At 39.9% G+C, this 18,424-nt stretch overlaps 1 protein-coding gene across 3 annotated transcripts in view; it reads right to left on the bottom strand.

Moving 5' to 3' along the window:
• Window positions 1-5,021, bottom strand: part of prickle2a (prickle homolog 2a) — a 39,398-nt gene extending 34,377 nt beyond the window's left edge. The window contains exon 1 of one of the 3 annotated variants that reach the window (XM_083554452.1): window positions 4,452-5,021. The gene's annotated coding sequence lies outside the window, so the exon portion shown is untranslated. The remainder of the gene's footprint in view (window positions 1-4,451) is intronic. The other 2 variants (XM_083554453.1, XM_083554454.1) reach the window with 2 other exon arrangements.
• Window positions 5,022-18,424: the final 13,403 nt, after the last annotated feature.

Here is an 18,424-nt window from a genome sequence, read left to right as displayed (position 1 = left end):
CAGATGTCATTACGCTCATCATGTGTGGAGTCATGAACACACAGTTCCCTATTATTGTTGCCTACAAAAGTCTGAACAAGTGATCGTGTCTTGATAATTATTTCAAGAACATCATGTCTATGTGCCACATGGAAAATAGAAGACACTGTATAGTGACACAGAGAAATATTCATTTATGTTGTATATATATATATATATATATATATATATATATATATATATATATATATATATATATATATATATATATATATATATATATATATATATATATATATATAAATATATATAAAAACCAACAACAACTAAAAAAAAAAAAAAAACAGACTTTTATAAACTTAAATTTGACGCATAACACAACCTATTACACGTCTTTCTCGCCGAAGCAGCTGATTGGCTAATTAGTCCAGGAAGGGCCAGATGGCTGGAGAGGAGGGACAGATGGGAAATGTAGGCGAGAACAGGAAGGTTAGCGTGTTACTGTCACACCTCTCACTTAGCGCCACAGGATGTGAAACTCTGAGAGACAGGAGAGTGGACACTCAACACACACCAAGTTCCGTCTGCAGTTGCTGACCTGAAGCAAGTGTTGCGGTACTGAGGATGAGCCAACTGATCTGTGTCATGTATTATGTATCAAAACCAATCTGACAGGGCTTTATCGGTGAGCGCCAAAGGTCAGGCCAGGCCTATATGATTACTACACTGTAAATGTCATCCAGTAAGAGAATAAAAACCTGCTCACTATGTTCTAGGCATCAATCAGCAAATGAGGGAAAACAAACTCAAATGGAAAATAACACAAGTGCGCATTTATGAGCACAAACCACATGCAAACAATGTATACATTTTCTTTATGTATACACCCAAACCCCTGCACAGCGGCATATCTCATAAAATAGCCAGTGTTTATTTATACATTGCTCCATGTGACCTCGGGCATGCCATAAGGCCATTTTATATAATTAGGCAGTGGACTTGACACCTTTAGACTACGACCAGATTGAATGCCAGACTATAGCCTGTTGTGACACACGGTAGGTATTTAATTCCTAAATCTAAAACATAATTGTATTTGATGTTTAATAACATATGATGTTTTACATATGATGTTATTTAGTTAGTATTTTGTTAGTATTTTGTATACCCCAGGAATTACAGTAGTGTGCACTGGTATTAACAAAAGAAAATGTAAGAAAGAGGGAGAAGACAAGAGAGATGAACAACGTTCATTATACACTAATTTACCAGCAGCAGGGTGCCTTGCCAAGACTTCTCCCTCTGTGCTTATTCTGTCTTTCCTCTTATCTTTCTGTCCAATGCCCTTGCAGCTCTTAGCCATCCAAGCTGGCATGGAAAAAAGCTGCCATCATCTGGCGAATATTTTTCACATTTTCTTTTCCACGTCCTTTGAGCATTCTTTTTTGTGTTTGTGCATGTGCCTCTACTCTCTACTAATTTGGCTCGTCAACTGTGGCTGATATTTTCTTCCTGTGTTCCCTTGGGGGAATTTCCAGCCATTTTGAAATGCACCCAGGAGTCCTTTGGAAGCTTGGAAGATTTACTCCTTGCAATCATAACTAAAACATTTCTGATTTCTAATCTTTTAGCATTTTACCCCAGATACAACAGGTGCACTAAAGAAAAATGGTTTATAAACATACAGAAATAGTTCTGCTAAGCCAAAGCTTCATATAAAGAAATCAAAAATAGGCAAACTCCCTCCCATACATATTATGTAAGTTACATCAGTTGCAAGTTCCATCTCAGCACTGCCACACACACATATGTAAGTATGTATGCATACACGTTATTTGAAGCATACACAATACTGCTGCCTGTTTTCTTTGTCAGCAGACTGGCTGTGGTAAAAAATAAAACTAAACAACTGCTGACTGTTGAGACAAACTTGTGCAGATATAATTTTGTATATGTGGAATAAGGTTTTGTTACAGCAGTGTGCAATACAGCATTTAAACAGTTGATATCCAAGACTGAGTACAAAAATGCTTCGAACAAATTACCTCATAAATCAATAAACCACAAACTCAACAAGAATATCATTCTGTGTTGGGTTGCATAATTGCAAAGGTGTTGCTTTATTACTTAGAGTTGACATGCTAAACTTGCCAGTAAATTTTCCTCAGTATAAAATGAGTCTGTCTTCCAAAACAATCAAAGCTACATTCTTTATTATTATTAATATTATTATGATATACACTTTTAATGCCATACAGAAATTCAGTCATGGCTAAAGCAGATTTGTTCTATACCGAAGCATCTATAGCATGCACTACATATCTTAAACATATACATAGCTTAGAATTCAGAATCTAGTGATGGCCAGATATAGCTGCCACTTCTGGCTCTGCACAACCCACCCAAGCATGACGCAATTTCACAGTGGGTTACCATCCAACATCAAAATTTCAAAAGGCAGAATGAGGGGGCGAGAAGGAGAGAAATAGAACAATGCGTCTGATTTTTTGTCGCAATAACGCCATAAACCACCCCCCCAGCCCCCCACCTAAGCAGAAGCTGAACAAGCTCAGATAGGCTTTGAGGGCTTCGTTTGTCAGCAGGGAGAGAGCGGGTCAAAATGACGAGAAAGAATGGCAGAAGTGAATCTGCCATGGGATTAGATATAGCCCATGTGCCACATAATGATTAGGCATGGGGGGAGAAAGGCAAAATTAATGAGAAAAATGGCACCGATTTAAGATTTATTTGATTTTGGCCACCAGATAATAGAAATCTGCCTTAGTTGCTGATGTGTCCTTATGCAACCACGCGCTCCTGCACAAACAAATATGTATATAACGGATTGTGTTTGTTATTGAAATGCATTTCATTTATTGCCATTATGGAGAGGAGCTGGACTGATTTGCGTCTAAACGAAAACCTGGAATTTTAACATCAAATGGCTTGTTTCATAATAGTGTGCGGAGTGTGTGTGTGTGTGTGTGTGTGTGTGTGTGTGTGTGTGTGTGTGTGTGTGTGTGTGTGTGTGTGTGTTTTATTCCAATGAAACAGACTTGTCTTTAAATGTTACTGGCCTATGAAATCAGTGTGATAGTGTAAATATTAATGATAAAACATTGATTATGAAATTGTATGGCCTAGTCCAAAATACAATCACTATATATACTGTATATATATATATATATATATATATATATATATATATATATATATATATATATATATATATATATATATATATATATATATAGAGAGAGAGAGAGAGAGAGAGAGAGAGAGAGAGAGAGAGAGAGAGACAGATTTTACTATTTAAGCTTATGGAATGTGGGAATGGGAATATGTACCATATATAAATACCAGTAAAAACTAATTTTTAAACTGTTGAAAACATTGCCATTAAAAGGTGTGAGATATCTTACTTGATGCATATTAAGTCAAAGTGTATGCACAGTATATATGTTTAAAGAGACATATTTCCACAGAGCATGGCATCAGATGACATCAACTGGCATCAATGTCAATACTTCTTTATTCTTACTTTTGTAATGATACTGAAACTCATTAAGGAGGTGAAATATCCTTTGTGTTGAATGAGAGAAAAATGTGAAGAAAATGAACAAAGTAAAGGGGAGAAGAGAACGCTGGTTTGACAGTCATCCCTCTCAACTGTTCCGTCAGAGATCTCTCACTCCTCTGCAACTGCCGTTTTTTTTCTCACTCAATCACTCCCTCTTTCTTTCACACACTATCTTGCTTTCTCTCTCTCTCTCTCTCTCTCTCTCTCTCTCTCTCTCTCTCTCTCTCTCTCTCTCTCTCTCTCTCTCACACACACACACACACACACACACACACACACACACACACACACACACACACACACACACAAACACAAAATCACAGGCAGAAAGATCTCAGTTTCCACCCACACTGTGACAGAGCAGGGAAGGCTTTAAACAAGCTTCACACTTACACAAGCATACTGAGAAGAACACACTCTCACGATACATACGCAGACCAAAAATTACACACCACACAATCAGCCCCATTATAATATGCATGCATCTAACCACAGACTCAGACCTTTCAAAAAACAATCCTTCACCAAAACATTCCTTCACACCATTCTCTGTCCTTCTTGCCACCCCCTGGTGGTACCCAATAAGCATACTTTCACATACATGTACAATACCCCCCCACCCACACACACACAAATACATCCACTGCATTACACAGTGGCTGAACTGTAACTGCGCCACAACTGCTCTCCAGAAAACTTTCTGAAGATTTCTAGCCACTCCAATATCAACCACAAAAAGTTCAAACGTTACAGCAAATTTGAAACAGCAGCAGCATCACTTGAAGCTCCCAAGCCACTGATATAGACTACATACCTATACAGATAGCTTCGAGAGTCCATACATTTAATAAATGACAGTTTCAGTAGCTAAAAGACATGCAATATCACTCACCTCTTCTTTTTCTTTTGCTGTTTCCTACCGCTCTATCTCTGTCTTTCTGACTCTCAGGATCAGGGAGGATTCAGGGAGGAGTTGGAGAGAAGGAGATGGAAAAAGAGAGATGGCTGAACTCTTCCTCTTCTCTCAGCCTCCTGGGAGATGCAGAGGATTTTCTTTAGTTCTGTCTTTCTCTTCTGTTATGCTTCGCTCAGCTCAGCTTGCGTCTGACTGTGGAGAGAACGAGAGCATGTGTGCTTGTGTGTGCATGTGTACCAGTGTGTGTATGTGTGTATGTGTCTCTCTGCATGTGTTTTTGAACGAACGGTGCATGGGAAGCAAGCATGCATTCTCTTCTCTAAGAGAGCTAGAGCAAACCCCCCCACCTCTAAAACCCCTGTAGGTGTGAGTCATCTGCTCTCAGCCAATCACAACTGAGATGACTGACTTTAATTAGAATCACAAGGGGGCTCAGAATGAGAGAAAAAAAGAGAGAGTGGCAGTTGATGGGGTATAATCAAGTACAGGGAAAAAAAAACGAACATAAAGGAGATGGACATAGGGTACAGGGGAAGAAGAGTAAGCAGGGGACTGCCGACACACTCCTTCACACACACAAAAAGAGAGAGAGAGAGAGAGAAGAGAGAGAGAGAGAGAGAGAGAGAGAGAGAGAGAGAGAGAGAGAGAGAGAGAGAGAGAGAGAGAGAGATCCCTTAACAGGAGTTCTTACACCATTCTGCACATCTCAAGCTAAATGACAAGTGGCCTTTGTGAATTTGATAGCTTGAGGTAATTTAATGGGTACTCTAATGTCAACATGCCCCCTGTGTGTAACAGCATTATTTTCCCTGTCAAACACAACCATGCATGGCAACACAGACATATTAATAGTATCATTTTAATTTTTCCAAATGGCAAAAAAACTCATACCGAATTCCAATTCCAATGTCAGCAACAATACATAAAACCTCAAATTCAGCATTCATCTCACAGATACAGTCTGAAGCAGAAAGCAACAATGGATGAACAGCTTAGGATGGTACAAATGGTGGACTGAATGTGTTATTAACATGATTTCAGGTTTGCGATCTGATCATGAGATGAATGTCCACCAAGCTTGTAGTCCAAAAGAGCCAGACAGTAATTTAATAACTCTTACTGCATGCACAGCTCCAGCAAGCCACTACTTACACAGTAGTAAGCTCAATAAATCATAATCACTTTCATGCCAAGGGGGAAAAGCAAGAAAGCAAAAGTAAGCACAAACAAGAAAAGTTAAAACAAGTCTAAAAACAAATATAAATATTCGCACAACATTCCAATAGCTAGAAATGAATTACTGTAAATCCTGGCTGAAGGAAGATATTCACAGCATTCTCCTGTGTAAACAGAATTCTGGGCAATTAAAAAAATAAAATTATCTGTCTAGACAATGTATGGACTTTAAGGAAGCAACTCGAAAAACCCTATACCGGGTAGTCTCGTGTGGTACGCTATAGTCAAGTAAATTGGTTTTCTTCTGCTACCCACATTTGTATAGAAGCATTTTTAGTCCATAGTTCAATTCAAAGGGATAAACTCTTACCTCATACAGGTAAATCAGTAGGGAATTACTTACTATTTTACCAAAGCAGCATTGCATCAGGCAGCAGGATTTGCAGGTAGACTGCACAAACAAAATGGCAATCTCTCAAATTCACAGAGCCCCAGAGGTGTTGTAAGGGCCGTCTTCTCATAGTCTCTTAGGTCAACCTGTATCTGTCAAAACTCATTGGACAGGTCTAAAGTGGTGTACCAGCAGCCCTGGAAAAAAATGGGAAAAGTATCCTTGTGGGTTAGAGCATTTACTTTGGCATAGTCCACGCAAAAATCCAGGGCTCATCTTTCTTGGCCCTTGCTTGTCTACTATTATGTGCTGTAGAAGGGCTTTTAGTTTTGACGAAAAGGACATGGGAATAGGTCTATTTTTCTTCTTATTAGGGACGACATTACTTGTGAGTATTTGATGGCGTTCTGCACAGGTTTCACCCAAATTGTGAACTGTGAAGATGCCATTCTTGAATCATGAAATCTATATTAGATGCATCCATATTCGTTTGCTGTTCCCCCATCAGCCTGTCACTTTGGAGAGTATACAAAGGGTACTCATCAGCAACTCTCATTCTTCACTGTCAGGGGTGTGTTTAAAATACACTTGCCAGAGAGCCATCAGTCAATGATGATGATGATAAAGCAGGAAGTAATGTTGAGATTAATGGTCATGATGTACTCTTCACCCAGGAGAGCTTTTTTTGTCACTTCTAATGCACTCCATCATGTTCTTGAAAAGGTTTAAATTTCCCAGAATTTCATGCCATTGAATCATAAATTCAAGCACACTTCAGTTCCCATCCGTCCATCAGAGGTCTGATCTTGGTTAATACAAGAAGAAGTAGCAAAAATCAGTCTCAATTCAATCTGTTGTTTTGTTTTGTTTTTTACACTGTGACCATAATGGAAGTCATTCCAGTTTTACCTTGAATGAAAACTTTCCAAAAATCTGCAACCTCCCAATCTTCATTCCTAAGATTCATTTATCTGATCATTGATAGTTGTCTGATTTTCTTCATTTCTTCATTCAAAGTTTTCAAGAAGAGTGCTTCCTTCCATTCTTTTATGTCTGCCAAATAATAATGTAATGCTGGGGCTTCTTCAAAAACCATGCTTATATTCTGACTTGCTTCTGAGAAGTCAAGCTGATGTTGCAGTAACCCCCTAATATTACCCACTGAGCCCCTCAGCACTAAAAAGAGCTTCAATTTTCATATGCCATCCCCCAAGTGGCACTCTGCAGAATATTTAGGCACCCATGGAATTCTTAGAAAAAAAAGCATTACCATCGTATTAACATTTGTCCAATTTGCAGACAAAATCTACCTTTGATTTAATTCCGTTTGCATGATAAATGTCACAAATCTGGCCCCTGCAGTGCTTTTCCAGTACTTCACCTCCCGCTATTCCTGACACATGCGTTTAAAGATCACCTGCAATCAAGGATGGGTTAAAGAGTTCAGACAAGCAGACTGTCACTGCAAACTTTTTAATAATCAGCAGTTTGAAACTGAGGACATTCCAATTTTATACTAAACTGATCCGCATGTAAATGCAAAACTAAGTTGTTCTCTACTAAGTGTAGGGTTGCTACAAATATCTGGTAATGACTTAAAGAATAGGCAATGTTTTATCAGTGTCTGTTACTGACACCTTCTAGCGCAAGCTCCACAGGTACATTCTACTCTAGACAATATCTTTTTGTTTCTAAAAAAAATAAATACCAAGGTTGACCCTGGTGTGCTACATGTCCTCCAGTGGTGGTCTCAGCTGTCTTATCCACCCACTGCAGATACTTGTGGCCCTGAGTCTCTCCTATTAATAGCAGTGTGTGCTACACAGCCCTCTTTCAGTGGTCTACAGTACTCTTTTATTTTGTAGATATTTTGGGCTAATTTGTGAATATAGATTGATTGTGTTTGCATATTAAAATGCTATATGAAAGCTAACACTGGTAGCAATCTAGTAGGAAGAGGCAGTCATCCTGTTTAGACTTAGGAACAGACTTTAACATACAGTGGGTACGGAAAGTATTCAGACCCCCTTAAATTTTCCACTCTTTGTTATATTGCAGCCATTTTCTAAAATCATTTAAGTTCATTCTTCTTCCTCATGAATGTACACACACCTCTCCATATTGACAGAAAAACACAGAATTGTTGACATTGTTGCAGATTTATTAAAAAAGAAAAACTGAAATATCACATGGTCCTAAATATTCAGACCCTTTGCTGTGACACTCATATATTTAACTCAGGTGCTTTCCATTTCTTCTGATTATCCTTGAGATGGTTCTACACCTTCATTTGAGTCCAGCTGTGTTTGATTATACTGATTGGACTTGATTAGGAAAGCCACACACCTGTCTATATAAGACCTTCCAGATCACAATGCATGTCAGAGCAAATGAGAATCATGAGGTCAAAGGAACTGCCTGAAGAGCTCAGAGACAGAATTGTGGCAAGGCACAGATCTGGCCAAGGTTACAAAAAGATTTCTGCTGCACTTAAGGTTCCTAAGAGCACAGTGGCCTCCATAATCCTCAAATGGAAGACGTTTGGAACGACCAGAACCCTTCCTAGAGCTGGCCGTCCGGCCAAACTGAGCTATCGGGGGAGAAGAGCCTTGGTGAGAGAGGTAAAGAAGAACCCAAAGATCACTGTGGCTGAGCTTCAAAGATGCAGTCAGGAGATGGGAGAAAGTTGTAGAAAGTCAACCATCACTGCAGCCCTCCACCAGTCAGGGCTTTATGGCAGAGTGGCCCGACGGAAGCCTCTCCTCAGTGTAAGACACATGAAAGCCCGCATGGAGTTTGCTAAAAAACACCTGAAGGACTCCAAGATGGTGAGAAATAAGATTCTCTGGTCTGATGAGACCAAAATAGAACTTTTTGGCCTTAATTCTAAGCGGTATGTGTGGAGAAAACCAGGCACTGCTCATCACCTGTCCAATACAGTCCCAACAGTGAAGCATGGTGGTGGCAGCATCATGCTGTGGGGGTGTTTTTCAGCTGCAGGGACAGGACGACTGGTTGCAATCGAGGGAAAGATGAATGCGGCCAAGTACAGGGATATCCTGGACAAAAACCTTCTCCAGAGTGCTCTGAACCTCAGACTGGGCTGAAGGTTTACCTTCCAACAAGACAATGACCCTAAGCACACAGCTAAAATAACGAAGGAGTGGCTTCACAACAACTCCATGACTGTTCTTGAATGGCCCAGCCAGAGCCCTGACTTAAACCCAATTGAGCATCTCTAGAGAGACCTAAAAATGGCTGTCCACCAACGTTTACCATCCAACCTGACAGAACTGGAGAGGACCTGCAAGGAGGAATGGCAGAGGATCCCCAAATCCAGGTGTGAAAGACTTGTTGCATCTTTCCCAAAAAGACTCCTGGCTGTATTAGATCAAAAGTGGGCTTCTACTAAATACTGAGCAAAGGGTCTGAATACTTAGGACCATGTGATATTTCAGTTTTTCTTTTTTAATAAATCTGCAACAATGTCAACAATTCTGTGTTTTTCTGTCAGTATGGGGTGCTATGTGTACATTCATGAGAAAGAAGAATGAACCTAAACGATTTTAGCAAATGGCTGCAATATAACAAAGAGTGAAAAATTTAAGGGGGTCTGAATACTTTCCGTACCCACTGTACTTAGGAGAAACATGCACACATGAAAAAGGTTTAATTAAATATTGGTTTAAGTACACATACTTATATAAACATTTGTATATAAATTTTATGCAGCTTCATTATTGCTTTGCCAATTACAGTATTTTTCCCCACCTTTTCACTGCATTTTACAGTATTTGGCAATGACACTACAATTGAACTGCAACATCATGTCACATAATACAAGGGAAGTGGATGCAAATGTGAATAGCATTTAATTAAAGTGCAAATATGTATACAATGTAAAGAATGCAGGGGACCATTAATATTTAAAGATTAAAAAGCTAAAATTTATTTTTTTTGTAATTTGTACCAATTGGCCAGGATAGGGGCCTGGGCTAGGAAGGGTGTGCTGCATGTTAAAGCAATAAAGGATGGAGATTGAAATGTGTTGACTAGTGAGGAGAGTGAGTTTAGAAGGTGGAGGGAATATTTTAAGCAGCTGATGAATGAGGGAAATGAGAGCGAGAGAGAAGGTTGGATGGTGTAGAGATGGTGAAGCAGGAAGTGTATAGGATTAGTAAGGAGGAAGTGAGAGCAGCGATTAAGAGCATGAAGAGTGGAAAATCGGTTAGACCAGATGACATACCAGTAGAAACGTGGAGATGTTTAGGAAAGATGGCAGTGGAGTTTTTAACTAAATTGTTTTACAAGATTGTGTGCAGAAGATGTGCAGACCTGCAGTAACTACAGGGGAATAAAGTTGACCAGTCACACCATGAAGTTATGGAAAAGAGTAGTGGAATCCAGGCTAAGCGAAGAGGTGACCATCTGTGAGCAACAGTATAGTTAAATGCCCTGGAAAAGCACTACAGATGCAATATTGGGAATGCAAAGAAGTATGTGAGGGTGGTGCAGGACATGTATGAGGACAGTGTGACAGCAGTGAAGTGTTCAGTAGCAACGACAGAATGGTTTAAGGTGGAGGTGGGGTTGCATCAAGGATCAGCTCTGAGCCCTTTCCTGTTTGCAGTGGTGATAGACAGGTTGACGGACGAGGGCAGACAGAAATTGAATGATATTGTGATTTGTGGTGAGAGTAGGGAGCAGGTTGAGCCTGGAGGTATGTGCTGGAGAAAAGGGGAATGAAAGTCAGTAGGAGTAAGACAGAAGACATGTGTGTAAATGAGAGGGAGCGCAGTGTAGTGGTGCAGTTGCATGGAGAAGAGGTGGAGAAGGTGGAGGAGTTCAGGTACCTGGGGTCAACAATGAAAAGTAATGGAGAGTTTGTTAGAAAAGTGAAGAAAAGTGTGCAGGCAGGGTGGAGTGGATAGAGAAGAGTGGCAGGAGGGATTTGTGATAGAAGGGTATCTGCAAAAGTGAAAGGGAAAGTTTATAGGACTGTGGTGAGACCTGCGATGTTGTATGGTTTAGAGACAGAGGCATTGACTAAAAGACAGGAGGCGGATCTGGAGGTGGCAGAGCCGAAGATGCTGAGATTTTCATTGGGAGTAATGACGATTTACAGGATTAGAAATTAGTTTATCAGATGGAGAGATCAGATCAGTTCAGATGTAGGACGTTTTGAAGACAAGGGAAGAGATGGTTTGGACATGTGCAGAGGAGGGTATATAGGTAGAAGAATGCTGAGGATGGAGCCACCAGGAAGGAGGAAAAGAGGAAGACCAAGGAGGAGGTTCATGGATGTGGTGAGGGAAGACGTGCAGGTAGTTGGTTTGAAAGAGGCAGATGTAGAGGACAGGGGGGGTATGGAGACTGATAATCCGCTGTGGCGACCCCTAATGGGAGAAGCTGAAAGAAGAAAAAGCATATAAAGTACATATTATAATTTTGAAATATAAATCTAAAATGTAAATCAGTTTAGAAAATATATTTCACATGAAAATTGCTGTTGTCATGTAAAAGACAGAAAGGCAGTATGTAGGTTCATTAATATTTGCACATTTATCAATGCTTTAATGAGTCACTGTGTAAAAGAGCCAACAACCGCAGGCGCTCTGCAGTCACTGCATCTAATGAAAGGACTGGACTTAATGTAATAGACATATCATTCTTAGCTATTAGATCCAACCTTAATCCCTACTTTAATTTGATACTGTGATTTAATGGACACAAGGGTACTGAACCCTGCATTGCAATTTGTACTAACATTTTAGTTAGAGGTTTAGTCATAGTCATACAATCCACATACTTAAATTATTTCCACAAAATATAATCAGTATTATTATTATTATGATTATTATTATTACAATTATTACTATTATTTTTATTGTCATAATGACAATTTGCACACACTGTATGTGTGTGCAAATTGTCATTATGACAATAAAAATAACATACAGTTCTCAAAATCTCTCCATTGTTGCTCTTTTCTCTCCACCTTTATCTCCTTGCGACCACTCATAGCAACAGAGGAAACTCTTTAGGAGAATCACCCACAGGTAAAGCCTAAACACTCACTCTACCAATTCCACCCTGAATTCACAAACCAGTACAAGACCACACCACTGCTACCTTGTACCCCGACTGCACAACTCCTGAACCCTGATATAACAAGTGGCATTTTTCCTCATCATGCTGAAACAAACTTAAATTACTTTTTTTATTTTTTTGTCTTTTTTATCGTACAGATAAGAGCAGTACATCATTCGAATCTGTAAAGGGTTTACTTTTATTTGTATACACTCATAACAATAAAACACTGTGCTTTAATTAAATAAAGAAAACAGACAGGGTGCGCTCCCTTCCGTCTCAGTCATCTCTCTTCACAGACACAAAAATAAAACAAGCTGAATCTCAGTGAATACTTTCCCCACAGACATAACAAATAAGCTTTAGTTAGTTCAGAATGCAGCAGCAAGAGTCCTCACTAGATCTAGGAAATATGACCACATCACCCCTGTTTTAATCAGTCTACAGCTCCCAATTAAATCTCGCATTGATTATAAAATACTCCTACTGACATATAACGCACTTAACGGTCTCGCACCGCAGTATCTGAGTGAACTTCTGTACCAGTCTGATCCTCCACGCCTACTTAGATCAAAAGGTGCTGGCTATCTATTGGTTCCTCAAATAATGAAGACTACAGCAGGGGGCAGATCTTTCTCTTATAAAAAGCCCCACAGTTATGGAACAGCCTTCCAACCAGTGTTCGGGACTCAGACACAGTCTCAGTGTTCAAGTCGCGGTTGAAAATGTATTTATTTAGTCAAGCCTTTTATCAGTAGATTTTTCTTAGGTAAAGGCTCAGATCTGGAGGGAGCATGGATATAGAGTGTTTGGTAAACTGGTATATTTGTATGCTGTCGTCCCCTCACATTCACACGTTCACTCGGGTTTGTTGACGGTGGTGTGGTGGGTCGTCTCTTATCCCAGAGATCCCTCATGTCTGTGTTACCTTCTGGTTCTCCCTTTTAGTAATGCTGCCATAGCGAGTCTTGCTGGAGTCCAAACTGCACAGTGACATTAACTTTCATACAACAATAAGGACACTTAATAATCCATATCCTTCTCTTCCTGTCACCCTCTCTCTCTTCTCTCTCTCTCTCTCTCTCTCTCTCTCTCTCTCTCTCTCTCTCTCTCTCTCTCGGTCGAGTTAAACATGCTCCTGAGGCTCCAGTGACCACTGTTTCTGCCCCTCTCCCCTCCGTGGATCTTCCCACTTCTGTGCAGCTTGGGACGGTCTCTCATCAACACCTTGGGTGGTTCCATGTAATTCCGGAGTAAGAACGGGCGCTTTGAGGATGGCTTGAACTGTAGTTAATGTCAACTGTCTGCTACACTGACTCAGGAATACAGTTTGCTTCTGATCATCATCACTGTACCCCGCAACATTGTATATCTGCTTCAAATGGACATTTAGTGCAACCCAGATGAGGATGGGTTCCCTCTTGAGTCTGGTTCCTCTTAAGGTTTCTTCCTTATGCCATCTCGGGGAGTTTTTCCTTGCCACAGTTGCTCATCAGGGACAAACATACAGTGCCTTGCGAAAGTATTCGGCCCCCTTGAACTTTGCGACCTTTTGCCACATTTCAGGCTTCAAACATAAAGATATAAAACTGTAATTTTTTGTGAAGAATCAAAAACAAGTGGGACACAATCATGAAGTGGAACGAAATTTATTGGATATCTCAAACTTTTTTAACAAATAAAAAACTGAAAAATTGGGCATGCAAAATTATTCAGCCCCCATAAGTTAATACTTTGTAGCGCCACCTTTTGCTGCGATTACAGCTGTAAGTCGCTTGGGGTATGTCTCTATCAGTTTTGCACATCGAGAGACTGAAACCTTTGCCCATTCCTCCTTGCAAAACAGCTCGAGCTCAGTGAGGTTGGATGGAGAGCATTTGTGAACAGCAGTTTTCAGTTCTTTCCACAGATTCTCGATTGGATTCAGGTCTGGACTTTGACTTGGCCATTCTAACACCTGGATATGTTTATTTGTGAACCATTTCATTGTAGATTTTGCTTGTTTTCTCTCAGACCTCTTGATCAGCTTTGATAAAGTGCTGCTTGTAGGAGATTTTAATATTCATGTAGATGATGCAAACGATGCCCTAGGATTATCATTTGTCGATTTACTAAACTCTTTTGGAGTTAAACGAAACGTCACCAGACCAACCCACCGTTTTAACCACACACTAGACTTAATAATATCCTACGGAGCAGACGTCACTGATATAGATATTTTACCCCAGAGTGATGACATCACAGACCATTATCTCATACTGTACACACTACCGGTAGAGCAGATTAACCGTGTTTCACCACGGTATCGACTTGGTAGGACTATTATTCCAACCACTAAGGACAGATTCATAAATAACCTGCCTGATTTATCTCAGTTTCACATTAAACCCATAACTGCTGATCATCTTGATGAGATGGCGAACAACATAGACCTTATCCTCACTAGCACTTTAGACACTGTTGCCCCCATCCGGTTAAAAAAGGTTCGAGAACAAGCACCTGCACCTTGGTATAATAGTCATACGCATGCCCTAAAGAGAACAACACGTAATCTGGAGAGAAAATGGAGGAAAACTAAATTGGAGGTATTTAGAATTGCGTATAAATACAGTATGCTTAGCTACAGACAGGCACTAAAAGCTGCTAGAGCTAAACACCTGAGCAAACTCATAGAAAATAACAAAAACAATCCCAGGTTCCTTTTCAGTACAGTCGCTAAATTAACAACAAATCAGGGATCTGAAAAATGTGTTCCATCACAGTTTAGTAGTGAAGACTTTATGAATTTCTTCACTGAAAATATAGATAACATTAGAAAAACAATTGTGGCAGTTCAACCTCTGACAGCATCTCCTGACACAATCGTACTTACAACCCCACAACTACACTGTTTTACATGTATAGGACAGGAAGAGCTGTATGATGCGATTATGAAAGCTAAATCAACAACATGTCAGTTAGATCCAATTCCCACTAAACTACTGAAGGAAGTGTTATATACAGCTGGTGAGCCTCTTGTCAATATTATTAACTCCTCACTATCATTAGGTCATGTCCCTAAATCCCTCAAGTTAGCAGTTATTAAGCCCCTCATTAAAAAACCTAATCTGGATCCAAACACGCTATCGAATTACAGACCAATTTCAAATCTCCCATTTATGTCTAAGATTTTAGAAAAGATTGTCGCTGCCCAGTTATGTAACCACTTGCAGGAGAACAATATCTTTGAAGAGTTTCAGTCAGGTTTTAGGCCCCATCATAGCACAGAAACTGCTCTAGTTAAAATCACTAACGACCTGTTTTTAGCTTCAGACCAAGGCTACATCTCCCTATTAGTTTTACTAGATCTTAGTGCTGCGTTCGACACTATAGATCATGATCTTCTCCTCGATCGCTTACAGAATTACATCGGTATTCAGAGACAGGCATTAAGCTGGTTTAAATCCTACCTGTCCAATCGTTACCATTTCTTAGATTTAAATGGAGAGCTATCCAGGATAATGCTAGTAAATTATGGCGTGCCACAAGGGTCAGTTCTAGGACCCCTGCTTTTCACAATATACATGCTTCCATTAGGAAATATTATTAGAAGACATGGAATTAGCTTCCATTGTTATGCTGATGATACCCAGCTATATATTTCATCCAAACCAGGCGATACAGCTCAATTAGCTCGCATAACTGAGTGTGTTGAAGAAATAAGAGATTGGATGACCCATAACTTTCTGCTATTAAATTCTGATAAAACGGAGATTTTGCTCATCAGCCCAAAAAATAGTACACAGAAGCTCCAGCATCTCAGCCTGCATTTAGACGGTTGTTCTGTAACTACTAGTTCAACGGTAAAAGACCTGGGAGTTATTTTAGACAGCAACTTATCTTTTAATAATCACATCAATCAAGTTACAAAAACAGCCTTCTTTCACCTTAGAAATATTTCTAAGCTAAGAAATATGTTATCTATATCTGATGCAGAGAAGCTCGTCCATGCGTTTATGACCTCTAGAATAGACTACTGTAATGCATTACTAGGTGGATGTCCTGCATCATTAATAAACAAGCTTCAGTTAGTTCAGAATGCCGCAGCAAGAGTTCTTATCAGGTCAAGAAAATACTATCATATAACCCCAATCTTATCGTCCCTACATTGGCTTCCTGTTAAGTTTCGAATAGACTACAAACTACTGCTACTCACTTATAAAGCACTAAATGGTTTGGCTCCCATGTATCTATCCAGTCTTTTAACACGCTACAATCCGTCACGCTCCCTGAGATCTCAAAACTCTGGGCTTCTAGTAGTTCTGAGAATAGCAAAGTCCACTAAAGGTGGTAGAGCATTTTCACATTTAGCTCCTAAACTCTGGAATAGTCTTCCTGACAGTGTTCGGGGTTCAGATACACTCTTCCAGTTTAAGTGTAGATTAAAAACATATCTTTTTAGCAAAGCCTACACATAACACACATCACACACATCACATCACAACCTTGTGCTCCGGAATATATGATTACATGCACATTATCAACTTGTGCTGTTAATATCATGAACAGCAGCTACGCTAATTCCTCTCCACTGCTTCTCTTTCTCTCCCCATCCCGAGGCATCCTGAGGTTTGGCCAGCTCCAGTCACGTCCCACCTCGTGAAGATTATGGACCTATGGATGATCATGGAGAAGTAGATGCCGAGTGTTTAAAGGCCCTGGCATGGAGAAGCTGATGCTGGATCTATGATGATCACAAATTGTTCTGTATTGTTGAAAGATTTATGACCAAACTCTTGATGTCACCCATATGAGGATGGGTTCCCCTTTGAGTCTGGTTCCTCTCAAGGTTTCTTCCTCATATCATCTAAGGGAGTTTTTCCTTGCCACTGATGCCACGGCTTGCTCATCAGGGACAAACGCACACCATTCACCTTCACTGTTGTTTTCTGTAAAGCTGCTTTGAGACAATGTCTGTTGTGAAAAGCGCTATACAAATAAACTTGACTTGACTTGACTTGACTTTATGTTTTGGATCATTGTCTTGTTGGAAGACAAATCTCCGTCCCAGTCTCAGGTCTTTTGCAGACTAAATCAGGTTTTCTTCCAGAATGGTCCTGTATTTGGCTCCATCCATCTTCCCATCAATTTTAACCATCTTCCCTGTCCCTGCTGAAGAAAAGCAGGCCCAAACCATGATACTGCCACCACCATGTTTGACAGTGGGGATGGTGTGTTCAGGGTGATGAGCTGTGTTGCTCTTACGCCAAACATAACATTTTGCATTGTTGCCAAAACGTTCTGACCAGAGCACCTTCTTCCACATGTTTGGTGTGTCTCCCAGGTGGCAAACTTTTAACGACACTTTTTATGGATATCTTTAAGAAATGGCTTTCTTCTTGCCACTCTTCCATAAAGGCCAGATTTGTGCAGTATACGACTGATTGTTGTCCTATGGACAGAGTCTCCCACCTCAGCTGTAGATCTCTGCAGTTCATCCAGAGTGATCATGGGCCTCTTGGCTGCATCTCTGATCAGTCTTCTCCTTGTATGAGCTGAAAGTTTAGAGGGACGGCCAGGTCTTGGTAGATTTGCAGTGGTCTGATACTCCTTCCATTTCAATATTATCGCTTGCACAGTGCTCCTTGGGATGTTTAAAGCTTGGGAAATCTTTTTGTATCCAAATCTGGCTTTAAACTTCTCCACAACAGTATCTCGGACCTGCCTGGTGTGTTCCTTGTTCTTCATGATGCTCTCTGCGCTTTAAACAGACCTCTGAGACTATCACAGTGCAGGTGCATTTATACAGAGACTTGATTACACACAGGTGGATTCTATTTATCATCATTAGTCATTTAGGTCAACATTGGATCATTCAAAGATTCTCACTGAACTTCTGGAGAGAGTTTGCTGCACTGAAAGTAAAGGGGCTGAATAATTTTGCACGCCCAATTCTTCAGTTTTTTATTTGTTAAAAAAGTTTGAAATATCCAATAAATTTCGTTCCACTTCATGATTGTGTCCCACTTGTTGTTGATTCTTCACGAAAAATTACAGTTTTATATCTTTATGTTTGAAGCCTGAAATGTGGCAAAAGGTCGCAAAGTTCAAGGGGGCCGAATACTTTCGCAAGGCACTGTACTTACAAAGAACATATTTACGTTTAATCACCACATTATCTGTGTAAAGCTGCTTTGAGACAATGTTCATTGTTAAAAGCGCTATACAAATAAAAATGAATTGAAATTGAATTGAATTGAAATATATGAATAGAAAGCGCGGAATGTCCATTTTTAAATAAACCAGTTCACAT

The sequence above is a fragment of the Silurus aristotelis genome, assembly GCF_946808225.1.
Source record: "Silurus aristotelis genome assembly, chromosome: 11".
Taxonomy (NCBI): Eukaryota; Metazoa; Chordata; class Actinopteri; order Siluriformes; family Siluridae; genus Silurus; species Silurus aristotelis.
Note: the sequence above shows the minus strand (reverse complement) of the source record. Positions and strands in the feature narration are given on the sequence as shown.